This window comes from Atta colombica, unplaced genomic scaffold, assembly GCF_001594045.1.
Source record: "Atta colombica isolate Treedump-2 unplaced genomic scaffold, Acol1.0 scaffold107, whole genome shotgun sequence".
In the NCBI taxonomy this organism is placed as follows: Eukaryota; Metazoa; Arthropoda; class Insecta; order Hymenoptera; family Formicidae; genus Atta; species Atta colombica.
In genome coordinates, this window is record NW_017259192.1 from 4,758,290 (window position 1) to 4,774,902 (window position 16,613).

Below are 16,613 nucleotides of genomic sequence, written 5' to 3' on the forward strand. Positions count from 1 at the left end.
AATAATGAGGTAGAAACGTAATTAATTACAAAGGCGAAATAATATCTCGAGTGCTATTAAATTGAAAATCTTGATCGCAACTTGTCTTTGTAGTGAGAGATGATCGTTAAGCGTACCAGTAATAAATTCCCAAATATCTAGGATCGGGTAAAACCTCGGGATTACAAAGAGCAGTCGTAAACTTGCTCGGGTGAACTCGAGTAATGTTACCTTATCTACACCTAGAGCGATTCTCATTAACCCACCGTTGCGCCATTACGCGTCACGGAGAGTCTCGCCTTTCTTAAGCGAAAAGTTAGACATATTTGGTATTAAAATACTTATGCATCACTTACCGCTGTTGTTGTAACGTTCGACCCTCGTTGAGGCTCCTCGATCCTGCAACAAAAAAAGACAAGTTGTTTTTTATTAAAAGATACGTTGAAAAAAAGAGTACAGAGAAAAAATACAGAGTACTTTACTTCGTATATATACTATAAGTTTCGTAACATTTCTTTTATTACGAGAAATATTGGATGATCACTTATTATATGTTCGCGTATAATCAATAACCTAGAATTAAGTAAGTGGAATAGAAATTTTCATTTCTTGCACGTGTATGAATGTGTGTGTGTGTGTGTATACGTGTGAGATAAACTGCTATTCAGACTGCAGCTGGAAATATTCAACTTTGCGAACGCGTAAAAATTCAAACTCTGTCTGATCAAAGTAAGGAATAAGCGACGTCGGTGCGCGACCGTTGGTGAACTTTGCGATATGACATATAGTCCTCATCTTACCGTCGTACGCGAACGCGGGGTACCAAATTTAAATTCTTTTCGCAGTTTCCCGGGAATCCGCCGTAGAAAACGAGCGACGGTGAACGAGGTGCATGACTGCAGAGAGAAATATTAATTCCAGGTCTTTCTCTCACCCGCTAAGAAGGTGCGGACTGTGTGCGCTACTCATATTCCGAGTACGTAGTGGTAACGGACCCATGAGAGCTAGGTCGGAGGTAGAAGGACGAATAAATTTCCGTCCTGTGAGTCGGTAATGGAAGAAATGGCGGGGCACGCGTGGTCGGGTTAACAACGCGTACGAGAGTGGATTGTTAAATCGGGGTAGGCCCGGACAATGTGAGCACAGCTACTCGCATGGAAAATACGCGATCTTATTGACGTTTCCAACGAGAGACGTCAACCAATAGACAACGAATTAATCAAATGCCGAATAATATCTTACTTCGTCAAATGCAAAATTAATTGACAACATTGACAATAATTTTTGCCTTTGAAATTGAAAATGTGCTTTGCGTGCAAATTTAATAATAATAATAATTTAAATTAAAGAGAAATGCAAATTTTTAATTAAAATATTTTTTTGTATCAACATAATTTCGCAATAATCTTGTTACAATAATTTTTTTGAATTCTCTGATTTACGCAAAATTTTCTTTTAATACACATGTCAAAGTAGTCGCGTACTGATTTTTTTTGAGATTGATCTTCTTCAATCACGTATCACTATTTACTCTTTGAATTTCACGGAGGGAATTGAAGCGACGATCAAATATCATGGAATGTCAATGCAATTGCATCGTGCCGGTTCTCTCATTCGACTACAGTACGCGTGTGATGCACGTACACGGCAAAGGACGCAGAAATGCAGCGGCATGATGTGGTCAGATTCGCGAGTAGTTTCAGCCGATTGCTGACCGCGTACATTTTGCGGACAATGCTTTCCGGGAAACGCATCCTGGATCCAGTTTCCTCCGCGGGAATGCAGCGCAGGGATGAACGGTCGAAGAGATAGCGCCGGCCTCCTGCACATCGGCTGCATCGTCATTCGATGCGTAACTACATCCAATTGCTACCCGACAAACCTTCCTGGGAATTCAGCGAGCCGTGGCGCAGCCGCGGTGGTTACACCGTGGTAGAGGTAGACGAGCCGAGAACCGTGAGGAGCGACGATGGCAAAAGGAGAAGGTGATGGACGTAGAATAAGAGAGGCATTATATGCCATGGTTTATAGCACAAAGTGCAGCAAGCAGCTTGGCGCTGCCATTTGCCGAGTGACATATGCTTGGAAAGGGAAGCCGCTTAGATGACAGTGGAGGATATAAAATCCATCACTATCGTATCAACGAGTGACTCGGTTGGTACGACGTCATCGTCGCCGATGTCGTCGCTGATGTCGTCGACGTTGATGTCGATGTCGTCGTCGTCATCATCATCAACTTCTCTTCCGACGACACCTGGGCATCTTTATTCTACTCTAGTGCTGGTTCTTTCAAGAACCTTAATATCATCTCAACTAACTTCCTCCTTCGCCATTCGATATCTCTAACGGCACGTTACATAAATTATCAACGCTTCGATGTAACAGCCAACTTTATCGCGCGGTTTGTCATTAACGATTTTACTGTTAAACATGCGTAAGGAACCACCATCAATTATCCATATGAGCCTCCAAGGTGCTGTGGTGCGTTATATCACCGAGAATTATTAACTGATTGAAGTTATTATTGCGATCATCCTAAAGCAGATATCCTTCGCTCGACTATAGGTCTTCTTTATCTAGTATAGTACGGTAAAACGCCGCCACAAGCTGGTGCGCTTCACGAAAAGATCGTAGAAAGGAGGAGCGGGAGACTATACAGAACTTGACCATCAGACCGTCGCGTCTCGTCGTCCCTCTCGATCTATTATACGGCTGGTACACGACGCTTTCTCGTCGTGTGGTACATATAGCATGGCGTGGCGTAGCGTGACATGGTCACGGCGTGGTCGTGCGCGACGAACGGTATGGCACGCTTCCGCGGTAACTCCATAGCGCGGTTATTATAAATTCTCTGGGAGTAAGCATGGAGTAGGTAGCCACGTAGCTACGTACTTGGATAATAGTCTGAAACAAGTACCGCCACGGAAAGGGCGAGGTCAGCTTGTCTGTCGCATATTAAAGACACCGAGGGGCTTGTATCTCCCCTGCGCGTGAAGGACCAGGAATGCACATACGTGGTTGCGCCCGGTCGTAAGTGGCTCGTATATTCGACGGACGGCCGCCGCGGCCATGCCCCTATCTATCGATGGTCAGGCGGAAGAAGTTGGCTCTTCCACCCGCTCTACCATCACGATACGGTCTACTGCGGCACACGGACTCCACGAGCAGCGCGAGTAAATTAAAGGAGCTCTCGCGACAAGCGCATTGTTACACAGCTTGATATATGACGTCGGTTCGCCATGCGAGACGGTGGAGACTCCGTAAAATGCAACATTATAAAACACACATAATTGATTTCGCACATGATAATCGTGAACCTCTAATTATCTCGATTTCCCGCCATGGACGCTGCAATTCTCATTTTAATTAGATTTTCCGGCTAAAAGAGATAATGCCGCTTTGTTGTTTTATGACGTTAAAAATCGCATTATTAGCACGTTGATTAGAGTCTTTTAGTTATGCGTACTCGTAATTACATAGCTGTTTACCGGTGCTTTACCGTTTTAATTTGCTCAGCCGGATTACGAACGATCTTACCAAGCAAACTACTAGCATACGCGTACAGAATTTCGGCGTAAATTGGTCGTGCGAAACACGCACAGAACGCTGTATTGTGCCATCGCAGTTTGCAAGTAGTTTGTAGATAATTAACGTCATATGATCCCTGGGAAGCTCCTTATCTAGCCACGTTATCGGTCAAAGTGCACTGAGTAGACGCTTTGTTCCTCGCGGGAGTTCAATACTGTCAGGGGAAGTATACATCGGTGGTTGACCGTAAAATTAGTGGAACGTCTTGGTAATTTACTCCAAGTAAAATCGAATCTGCTTCACGTACAAGTGCCGAATTACGTCATAGAACATACGATTAAATTCGCAAACCGAAGAAGCAGCGAGAGAGACGAGCGAGCATTTAACAGCGGCAGACAGATTACCTACTTATCTTAGAGCTGAACAGGAAATCGAAACGTGTCTCATCCTTCTCTCCCGATCGGCCATTAACGAGCACAAGCATTTAGCGACTACCCATTGATCGTTGAAAAATTCTCGGCGCTATCGTCTGTTTAACACGATTAGGGATTAAACCACGTTATCCGGCGACAGACTAGCAAGATTGTTAAAACGAGGAGGATTTTCAGGAAGACACAACGATATTTCACGCGAGAAATTTCGAGTTGGGATATCCGCGACGGCATGTCATTCTCATTATCTTTACTCTTCTTCTTCTCTTCTATCTTTGCCATTCTCGGACCAATCATAAGACGAGCACTGGCGCGTGAAATTTCCATAAAAATGTAGGACACATAAAATGTTCGTACAAAAGACTGCTTTATGAATTCGCGCGAGATCTATCCGGTCGAAATATAATATGCACCTGCTGCAATCGTCAAAGCTACATGTAGTCGTTCGTTCTAACCCCTATTCAGGGATCACGTTCCTATCGAATATTCGCCTGAATTCACGTTTTATTGTCCGAACCTTGATTTTCCTGTGATCGGTGACTTCGTGGACCGAACATAACCGCGTTACCATTCTGCATATAATTTTGCGGGCCAAATTCCAAAGCATTTACAAAAATGCAACGATTCGCACGGCATCTGGATGGTCGTACATTATATATGTTTCTTTGAGCAATCTCCAAATATTCCGGTTGTGTTGACAGATTATAACGTAACAGTTAACGTAACAGATTTTGACATATAGGCTTCTACATTTTAAACTGTAATAACACGATTTACATATGTATGATATTTTGAAATTTAATAAAGAGAATAGCACATTTTGTGTAAAACAAAAATTATAGAAACAAAAATTATAAAATAATATTTCTTTTTATCTAGATTGTATTTACATAATCTCGAAAATATGAGCTTCAATTAAAATTATAATATTGTGACATAATAATATTAATATTAGCATGAAATTGTATTAAATATAATTAGATTACATGGTTATATATGGACACAAAATTTATTTCCATCTGAATTAATGAATAATGATAAAAATTATATGATTACAAATAAAATCACGCACGTGGAAGATAAACTAATATTCCATTTCGTATCGAAACTGTTACTTTGTGCTGAAGCATTTGTGATTTACAGATTTAAATGATAGTAATGCAGTTGGTTATGTGACCATGCAACAAAAATATTAATTCATCATAAATCGCACATCGTAAAGAATGTGATCGGAATTGATATGTAGACTGATATGTAAGCAATAGTTCCATTTGTTGACTTATTCAGAATCTATCTAATCTGAGGGTGTCATATAGCTGAGTTGCCACAATTTCTTATTATAAAATTCCATATCCTTTTCTCTAATTTCTAAAGAAAATTTCATAATTTTCCTTGATTTTCAACATTTTTAAATTTTTAGTATTTGCGTCCCGATTTAAAAACCGTTAAATATTTTGTTAAGAGAGCAATTTAACATAGTAATATAAATTACTATTAATGTGCTGATCGCTTGCATTTAATTGTTAAGTTGATAGTATTCCAAAACATGTGATGTATGAATATTATTCTTTGAAGAATTTTTGAAGAATTTTAATTTTCCAAAAAAATGTTGCAACATTCCTTAACTTGTCTCTGATTCCCCTGGCCGTTTTCAATTTCTCTAACAATCTCTCTTTCCCTGATTTTTAATTTTATGACAACTCTATACAAGTAATCATAAATTGACTAATAACAAATCGAGAGGAATAGAGCAGAAAAGAGACACATATAATAATATTAGCAACTTTGACGTCCACGTATGTTTAAGCAAAGATTTCGAGTGACTGGAGAAGGTATTTGCGCTCGTTGAAATTGCTTCGTTACATGAAATGTGGTCACAACGTCATATGTGCGTCACCATATGAATAAATATGTACACACGTATATAATGATGTGTTGTGTACGCGAGGAGATTTCGCATGACACAATACCGCTCATGTATTCCGCACCACGATCTCATCAAGACCGCTTAATTAGCTGGATGCCTTAAAGCTACTTGAGCTAATGATTAAGATAAAATATTTTCACGTCGTGTATAAAGTAGCGGTCAAGAATCACGCGCGAGGTCAAGAATCATTTCGATTGTGTAAAAATGATGTACTGATAAAATCATAAACATCATTAACCAGACATTTAAAATTCGAATATATAGATAACCGCGCCTTGAAATGTGAGAAGAAGGATATTAAAAAAGAATTGATTTCTGCCCAAAAAAATGTAAATAATGTTATTAGGTTTATATTGTTAATAAACGAAATCTGGTAATGTGCGAAGCAAAAAAGATGTTAAAAAAGGATTTTTGCTAAAAAAAAAAGTATAAGTAGAGGAAATAGTGTTTTTGACCTCATAGATGTGATAAAATTATTTAAAAATTTATAGCGTTTGGGAAACACTTCGAAAATTGAGCACGAATATGTGTTTATCCAAATTTCAATATTCTTACTTAATTTTCGAGGTGTTCCCCATACACTACGAACTTTTTAATAACTTTATCATAGCCTGCGTATTAGAAGGTCAAAATCTACAAAAAAACACTATTTCTTTACTTATATTCTTTTTGAGCAAAAAACTGCTCTTTTTTAACATTATCTTTTTTTGCTTCGCACATTATCAAATTTCATTTACTAACAATATAAACCTCGTAACATCTGTGGAATGAAGGTAGATGTCTCGAATGCTCTCGTGCATTTGTCACGGCGACAAACAGATCCATTTATGCGCGGCTCTGTTTATATCGGTCGCGCGGCTTACGTACACGTTGCATTCACGTGAATGCATCTCCGCTTGCACAAGGCGTTACATGTTATTTTGGCGCCTGCCGTAACCAGACGCATATTTCACGCGTCCCACTTTCTTGTCACAGATACAAGACTGTCAAGCAGACAGCTACCTGCAAAAGGAGCACATTCGTTGTTTTGTTTATGGCGCAGTATGCATACGCCGCAACGTCGGGCGGCGAACGTCGTAACATTTAACGGTATCCGGATTGAAACTATCTATGGTGGCTGGCTTAATCGTTACTTTTGGTCTAGCACGGAGAAGCAGGAAAATGCGCCACTGTGACACATCTTACGCACGTCTAAAGAAATCATTCAAGCGATAAATCCGTACGCATTCATATGTAAGAATAATCCTCGAGCTATTCGGCATATCAGAATCATCAAGGATGCAGGAGTCGCGAAACTATTCCAATATGAAATTATCCTTTGGAGGGGAAAGAGGTATAGTTTATATCTCGTTCGACTAAACAAGCGACAGACACGGACGATCAATGAAGGAACACTTATGCGAAACTAGGTGAACAGAAACGCTCGAGCGTTGATATCTCGAGAACTTTAATTTCCTTAATACGTCAACCGTAACATAGAACCAATTAGTATCGAGCGATATACTTGGAGAGAGATCATTCTCTCGGTAGTGCCATGCGGCACTGACCGGTCAACCGGTGTCCAGCCTCCAATTTCCTCCCGTTACCTCGTATCTATACCGTTGCGTTATATCTATACATTGTCGCCCTCCACCTCTTAGTCCACATCCGCGTACTGCGCGTTGTCGTCGCCTATGACCCGACCTGAATGCACACAACAGAGGTGAATTGCTGCAACTGCAATTATGCGGGACAGCCCACAAACGATGTGGATATTCTCGCGCGCGCGTCGTCGTTATCGAGACAAAGGGTCTTAAATTCCTTTCAAAACTATGCACAAGAAACGCGCGTAAAAAGCGCAGCTTTATTTCCTCCTGCTATGTCCCTAACTCATAATGACATTCCATTACAATAACGACTCGACAAACGGTGAATGAAGTCGCAGAGTCTTAAAAACGATATTATCGACTATGTTTAACTTCTCCAACACGTGCCATCATCAATTCCTGTAAGAAAATATGATAGAAAGATGCGTCAAGTCATCATTTTTATTCCTCAATTATTTTAATCACGTTAGGTGTTATTACGCACATTATAATTTTGTCACGATTACTACAAACGACCAATTAAATCTATTCGCACAATATATCGTGTTACGCGTATTTGATTCGCGTCCAAGATTAGAATCAACGATGTTTTAGCATGTGCCTACGTAAAACCGCCGTCGAGAGCCGCAGCGGCGCGAGACCTTTGCCACGTGATAATATACAGCGGGTGTATAGGGAGAAAATTGAATTAAAGTCACTTAAGTGTTTACTCACGTTCTCAATTATATACGATGAACCCTTGGCATCGAAATAATTATCAGTCCATTGCAGCCCGTTATTCCGGTGCACATAACGCGCAAACGACCGTATAGTCTTAGCCACCGTCATCGAGGTTGTCATCTTCACCATCATGAAACGCATATATATGTATATATATATATATATATATATATATATATGTGTGTGTGTGTCTCGCGTAAGTGTATCACGTACCTTCCTGTACCTATCGCACATCGCGTATGCATCTATCGTTCATCAAATGTTACAGTGACCACAGTCCAGAGTATCGTGATAGCACGCGGGGGCTTCAAGACTCATCTTCCATCGATAAGAAGCGCAGTTAGCTCTAACGTAATAATTATCATGATTTTCTATAGATCGCGGGCGGCCCCTCACGGTAGGTCGCGAACCCTCTACGGGACTGCGGACCTACGGGATCGGGTATTAGGCGCAAGAATGGCGACCGGACGAATCTGCGGACGAGATTTAATGCGGGTTTATCCAGGAATGCCGAGCTCAAGATGCACGAGATACAGCTCTTCTATAGAGCCCCGGCATACGAGATCGTGTCGGGGTGGTCTTCAAATAACAGTAAATCGGTTTTATTTTCTGTTCGTACAATAACGCGATCGATAAGACGTATTCGCCTGTTCCTCGCTCTTTATGTCGTGCTGATCGACAAATCAGTTCCGTGGTTTAATGGGAGTCACGAATGAGATGAGCTGTCCCGTTCTTTCTCAACGCAGCTTCTTCCACGTATTTTTATATATGCCTTTGTGTTCATATTCGATGTTCATAATTGATAATATAATGTTAAATTAAATTCAATATACAAGTTTTTTTTTAAATGACATCGATATCGATATTAATATTTAATGAATTATTACATAATTTTTTGCTTCTGGATGTAGTATCTTTTTTTATAATAAAAATGGTATGGAATTCGGCGCGAGAAACTGCGCGTTTATTCTGTAAAGACAAAGATCTTTATGAGCAAAATTAGACAGTATTTCAATCAACGTGAAATATTGACTTTTATGAAATCAACTATGAAACGAGCGAGGAAATGGAAAATAATAGAAAATATGGACATTAAATTAGAATGATGGATATTAAATTAGAAAGAATAATATCAAGGAAGAAAAAAGTAAAGCGTTATATACAGCGCGTGCCGCAAAACAACTGTGCATAGAAAACGTGGGAAACGCGTGGAAAAAAAAGCATTTTCTACAGACAGATCGCTCAAGCGTGGGCCGCTTAGTCGGTTACATTCTCATTCATCACGAATGAGAATGTCAGCTGAGGTGATGATACGGCTGTTACACTTGTCCTACAGAACAAACGCCAATGTCTTTCCGACATCCCCTCATTTCGCGCACCTTCCTTCAGTCTTCCTTTACTCTCATTACGCCATTTGATTTGTCCCTCGGGATAAAGCTGAAACATGTCCCCAACTCCTTTGTAGTCCTTCAAGAGGAAGAAGTATACAGCGCGCGTGAGGCCAAGCGCCTTGTTCAACGCCGCGACAGGCAGCAGTCACGAGCTCTTTATCGCCGCGTGCTAATCAAATTCAACGTCGTGGAACGGAATTAAAGTCCCTCGGTCGTTTATGCGCCCGTGATTAATCCCTCCACGATTCACCGCCCAGCATGTCTTATACGATTTATTATCCCCCGGCCTTGAACAAGTCGACAGATTGAACATCTCTGAAACATTCTGATTGATCAATAGACAAGAATGAAGGATAGTAGGCCGGATTCTTCTGCCGTCATTTATCATGAAATTATCGTATGCGAATTATTGCGTGCATCTACGCCGGATGGAATCTTTCCTATGTTGATATCTAGTCATTAGGAAACACGCAAGTTATGAATGTATAACGAAAACGTTAATCTTGTAATACCAGTAATCATGACAAAACTATCTTCTTGTAAAACAATCTCTTGTGTGTGTGTGTGTGTGTGTGTGTGTGTGTGTGTGTGTGTGTGTGTGTGTGTGTGTGTGTGTGTGTGTGTGTGTGTGTGTGGAATAGATTTACATTAAAATTTGCTCAGAACGGATTTATTTTAAGAAATCTTTTGTATTACATATAACGTGTATGAAATGTGGTATCCCATATTTTCTGAAAGGATATCACTGAAGATATTTTCCGCTCTTCTTTCGAATGTATAACCGATGAAATTCGTAACATTCTGTGACGTAACATTCTGTGACAATGCTACCAATATAGATAGTATCCCTATCTCCCTCGATCACTGTTTGCAAATGGGATTCCCGCGATCATATGGCAAACAAGATCTCGCCAAGTTCGCAGTGTCAAGGAAGGAAGCACCTCTTTCCGCATCTCTGCGGAAATCGTCCTGGGACAAACGGATGATGCTTCATCTTCCTGAAACGATTTACACGTTGCGTCCGCGCCGTTTCTTCCGCGGTGCACAGGACGGTTAAGGTACGTTGAATTATCCATCGTGTAGACCGAAGATGGACACGAGAGTTAACCTCTAGTCTCGGCTCGAGACCGCATCAGCACGTTAATGTGGATAGGAGAGAAAATGAAAAAGAGAAGGAGAGAAAGACGCGAAAGGAAAAGAGAGAAAAAGAGGAAAAGAGAGCCCGCCTCGCGTTCGCGTTATCGCGAGTGCGCATACATTTGCTCTGCGAAACAGTTCCGTTTTCTTTACCTCTTCCTCTCTCTTTCTCCATCTTCTTCCTCTTTATAGCGCGCCCCATTCCCGACCGGTAGACGAACCTAACTGTTCCGAATCGTCGCGATAATTTCGTATCTCGCATGCAAGACGACAAGACGCTCGCTCTCGTGCATCGTACTTCGAAACTACGTCGACCGCCCGCTCTACGTGCTCCTCCTCCTCTTGCTTCAAATAAATCGATAGATAATCCCGCATTACGGACCGCTGTATAGTCCGAAGAGAGGAGGTATGCATGTCGTGAACTGTGTAGGGTATCTAGAAATTGCTAACTAGCTCAGAGTTCACGAGCAAATGTTATCAGCGGAGAAAACGGATGGAAATATTATGAATAGCTACAGGGCACAAGAACGTGCCAAGTATGATGTAAATGAAATGAGTTTTAATGCAAAAACAAATAAGAAAAACAGATAATTAGTTCTTTTGTTAAATATTGCAGATAAAATGAATTTCTAATTTTTTTTTAATTTTTGCCAAGAGAAACTGATTTTTAAAAAGTAACGTTTTTATAAAAAAATAACTTTTTTTTAAATAGCTATTCAAGATGTAATAGTTGTATATTATATATACCATTTGACATTTGACATGATATATATGTTAGTCTCTGTAATTAAAAAAAAAATTTTAACCAGCACAACGGAAAGATGTGTCTAACATAACGTTTGCATTCATGGACAAAAAAGGAAGAAAAAAAAAAGTATTAGATAAAAATATCAGTTGTCGTATCGCTTCTGTTTTTTTCGCGGGTTCCAATTCCATGACAGCCGCCGCAGCGCTCCTGTATAAATCAATAAATAATGCCGGCATTATTGCAACGTAACATTACGATGTAACAACTCGCGTTTAGCCTTCCGCAAGGAAAGGAGCATCGCGTACACGTTTGCGATGTATCCTCACGATGAATCCGCTGCCTTCCATCTTCCCGCCGTGTACCGCAACGCGCGGCAGTGCAGAGTTAATGACGCCATCGCCGAGAATTATACCCGGTGAGGTCGTGCGTCGTACTCTTACACGCTTGAATCTCTTTCCGGTATTATTCATTACTCCTTAATAATGATCTTCGCGGCTTTCTTTGTTTTCTTTCCTCCTTTCTTCCGTTCGCCAGCCGGGGCCACGACCGTGACAAAGTGTGTGCCTGCACGTCCGTGCGAGACTGTGGAAGAGGTGAGGGACAAACCGCGGAACTTACGACGGATCGCTCTCGTTTGCCCTCTTTCTTCGAGTCCCCGAGCTATCTGCTCGCTCTCGACATTCGATCTTTTCCCGCTTTACTCTTAAACATAAATATAAATCTCAGGAGCGCCGGGAAAGTATTGAGATCATTGGTTGTACTCTCTCCTCTTCTGTTTTCATGTCGTCGAGATTCAATATATGTGTATCGGTGCTTCCACGTGCGTATACGTTCACATAGAAGTGAGTGTAAGAAGAAAACCTTTGCCGCGTGCTACCAATGTTCCTCCGGTAAAATCGATCTTCCCCTTCCTCCCCCTTCCCTGATGCTTTATTCACTGCTCCCGGCGACAAAAGAATTTTCGATCTGGGACCTTAGACAGACTGACTGAAAGCTCGTATATTCCATATTCTGTAGTAATAACGTGATGCTTTATGATTTCGTCTGCGATTGACAACCACGATTCTCGTCTTTGGTTAACGTTTCTGTGACGGAAAATACAGTAATATCGTCTCTCGGATTTACGAAAGATATTGCGAAGCAATAAACACATCCCCGCTTTCGTTGGCACGCGAAATGATCTACAGTACATATCGAAGTTACACGGACGATATATATCGTCGCACTGTACAGAAAATATTTATGATATTATCTAAAATCTTTACGATAACTATGTTACCAAAATAACGCGGGATTTTATCCTTTTTATAAATATAAATATTATATAGAGAGAGCTTAAATTATAGAAGCTCCGCATTATTTACTTTATTTGCATTGGCGAATCCAGAAATTTGTTAATAAAAAATCTTTTTATGACCAAATATGAAAAGATAGAATTATAAATTATTATTTAAATTATTACATTGAAAAAATATATAATTTAAATATATAATAGAATCTATGTTTTTTATATATATTTATAATATTTTTGAAAAAGGAAAAATCCTCCTCGTGGATTCACGAAATGTTATTTGTGGCTTATAACATTAATGAGAATGTCGAATTTATTCGTGCATATGCTGCTATAAGCTAATGCGAACATGTTAATAATACACATATGTTCCACGTACATGCATGTATACTCGATGTAACCAAGCGTGTACATGAAGCGATCACACTCCTCAGCCGACGTTAATTATCTCTGCGCTTCCGGAAGTTGTCTCTAATACTCCCTGACACTCCATTGAGTACATTGATTAGTAATGTTTCGTGGCTGCATGACACAAATGGGTCAAGCTTTCCTGGGAGCTCAAGTATAACGAACATTACCTTCATTCCAAAACCTATAGAAGGGATTTATAGATATTCATATGCACGATTTAATACAATCGGAGATTAAAATCAAATTAAAAGCAAAATTTTTGCGAAAGTGTCTGTGTGCGTCGCAAACGTAATGAAACAATTTTCGTAACAGTATTGAATATTAAAGCGCACGTATTAATATCTGCTACAGATGTGAAATAAAGAGTTATATTAAATGACATTGAGAGAGTCCAGAAAATTATATGTTGTAATAGAATTCTTTCAAGAACATTAGAGAATAACTCCGGAACTGAGGATTAGATAATAGTAGTAGAATTCTAAAGCGATCATGTAATCTTTTTTTTTTTAAGATTTGATCTCATTACTTTTTTGCCATACGTTTTATATAACTATTGACCGGAAAATAACGATCAAGCTTGAATGTAATTCAAAGGATGGCTTTTTCCAGGTCATTCTATTTTTAAAACACAGTGACGTATCGACAAGAAACTCAGCAGAACGCATTGCGCCGTTTAATAAATCTACTCATTCTGCATCGGTGAGGTCCGTGAAAAATGACATATATTCTATCCATCTAGTCATCCGCGCGAGGATAATATTAACGCGGCGTGAGGGACATCCGGGGTTCCCGGGGTTTGCGCCTGTTCTTCCTCACCATCTTGGAATGTCACGCGAAGTAACGCGCATCGTCCTTCGTGCCGACGGGGACGTGACGATGAGCAAGACCACGACGACGAAGATGACGATGAATATCCCAACAGCCAATTTTCTTAATAAATGATCCTATTACGCGACGCGGCAGCGGCGTCGCTAAAAACGCGACGTTAAAATGTCTTATATATCATTCTAACTTGAAATTGGATATTTATTGGTGACAGATGGGACATGCTTGTTCAACGGATCGTGCAGTGCGATCAATCATAACGTAACACAATACACTTTAGTCGGTCGGTGTGCCGACGATAATGAATTGCATCCACAGTAATAGCGGGTCAGTGTTGGCATTCGGCTTGAAAAATAACCGTAATATCGTCGCATTCGCACGTGGGCCGTTCGTGCGGGATTAGAGAATTGCCCTCTCGCAGGCCGGGAGTCGGCGTCGCATCGCATCGTGTCGCGTCGCGTCGCGCCGCGTCGCATCGCATCGTCCCCGTTCTCTCGAAATGCCGACACGAATACGCGGACGGGATGCCCGAGGGGCGATGTGAACGCAAAACGTCGCGACGCGACGCAATTCGACGCGAGACGAGGTGAGGCGAGGCGACGAGTCGCTCGGGAATGAAACACACGCTGTCGCGATTTAATATGCCGACTGACACGCGAGATCACTATTTCCAAATCTCTGTGGTATATCGGCGATTGGTTGATGCACGCGAATGTGCTGCGCGCGATTTTGATACAGCCATAGTTGCATAGATATATATTCTACAGAAAGCGAGAGAGAATGTATGTGTGTGTGTGTGTGTATTTATATACATATACAGCGATTCGTGCCGATCCGTGCGGGAGTTATCGGTTAAGCTTGTTAAATTTAACTTCGGCTTTTCGACCTCGAGTCCCGAGGGGCCCGTGGGACGTAACGGTGCCGGCAATGACAAATGGCGTCGGGCTCGAACACAAATCACGCGCACCCGAGGGCCCCTACCAGGAATCAAATCATTTTTCTAAACGTTCTATCGGCACGAGAACTTGTAACCTACTAGATTGTCTCTAGCGAATCCGCTCGTCGTTCTATACTACGCTTACTTCCCACGCAACCGCACCTTGGCAATGCATATCGATCTATTCTATGGGATATGTGTTCATATTCGCACGTGTCTAACGTTACATAATAATTACGAACGGCTGTTCAACAACGATATTTAATTGAGTCATTCCAGAAGAGAATCGATAGCTATTTGTCAGTAGAATAGTATGATTAATACAGCAAGCAAGAAGGAGAAGAAACGTATGTATTTTATATATAATTATAATTGTTACAACATCATGAAAATATCATTGATATCAAGTATATACTCAAGTATATACAACAATATTACTATTCGTTAATCTAAATTGGAACAAGTTAAAATAATATATAAAGATAAAGGCTCCAAATAAAATAAATCATCACAATAAAGAGGCCTATGAAAGCCAACACTAAATGGAAATTGTGTAAAAGAATATATATTGATTAATATGAATGAATATGTATTAATTAAATATAGATGTTTCGATCCTTTATTGAGATCTTCAGTATAAAGTTAACAAATTAATACTAATTATTGCGCATATATTAACAGACATTAAATTGATAAACAGTTTATTGTATGTCTCGTGATGAGATTTCTTATCTGAGATTTCTTGAATATACACATTCAAAAATAAAAATTATCAATGTATGTTTTTAGTATTTGAATACTTAATCATGAGTTGAAAAATAAAACTTTGTAGATGACTGTAACATGGCTAAATTACACGCACAGTGTAAAAGTGTACAGTACAAATTATTCTGAGCTTAGAATAAGTGCGGTAATTTTCATTTTATAGCTTTAAAACGGCTAAAGGAACCCGAGTGTATACCATCATGTCGCAGAAACGGCACGATCGCATATATCCGCAAGAAATAATAACGCAATAACCGTGTAAAATTACTGAAATCAATATCGGGTGTGATGATTATCACTTCGCGTTTCCTCGGAAAGCACGACCGCAAGACAAGAAGGTATGGCGTGCACACGAGCCAGAGAGCCCGAAAGGATGTCACGACCTCAGTCGTCGGTGTGCCGGAACGTCATTAATACGGTAGCAATTTATTACGGCGCTGTCTGACTGCCTGTCTACCGCGATGGTGTCTTCGGGGCGTAGTCATCAGCTTCCCGGCTTGAATCCGGCAACGACACATGCACATGTGCCCCAGAATTTGTGCGTACTTATTCCGAACCGCAGACCGTTAAAGACAATAATCAACGTGAGGCATACTTATCAAACTATCGAATAATTCCAAATAAAATCATTTCGTCTGTACAAATTTAAAAAGCTACACTGAGAAAAATTTCTGGTTGAAAATGGACCAAAAAATTTTTTATTATATCAATCAAAATTTTGATCTCAACTAGAATTACAATAAATTCAATTAAAAAATTCTGATATGTCCATTTTTAACTAAAATTCTAGTTAATATAAAATTCTTTTTTCAATCTGAATATAAAATGTTACACTGACAAAAATGTCTTGAAGATAACCAATAAGATTCTAATCATATCAGTCAGAATTCCAATCGTCTTATATTGAACATTTGGTTATCTAAATTTTCTACATATA

General features: G+C 40.1%; 2 protein-coding genes across 2 annotated transcripts in view; one reads left to right on the forward strand and one right to left on the reverse strand.

Moving 5' to 3' along the window:
• Positions 1 to 16,613, forward strand: part of LOC108692839 (autophagy-related protein 16-1) — a 389,033-nt gene that overhangs the window by 301,342 nt on the left and 71,078 nt on the right. The window lies entirely within an intron of this gene.
• The window catches only part of LOC108692828, a 174,768-nt gene that overhangs the window by 129,285 nt on the left and 28,870 nt on the right, over positions 1 to 16,613 (reverse strand). Inside the window, exon 2 of the mRNA XM_018201335.1 lies at positions 336 to 378. The gene's annotated coding sequence lies outside the window, so the exon portion shown is untranslated. The remainder of the gene's footprint in view (positions 1 to 335; positions 379 to 16,613) is intronic.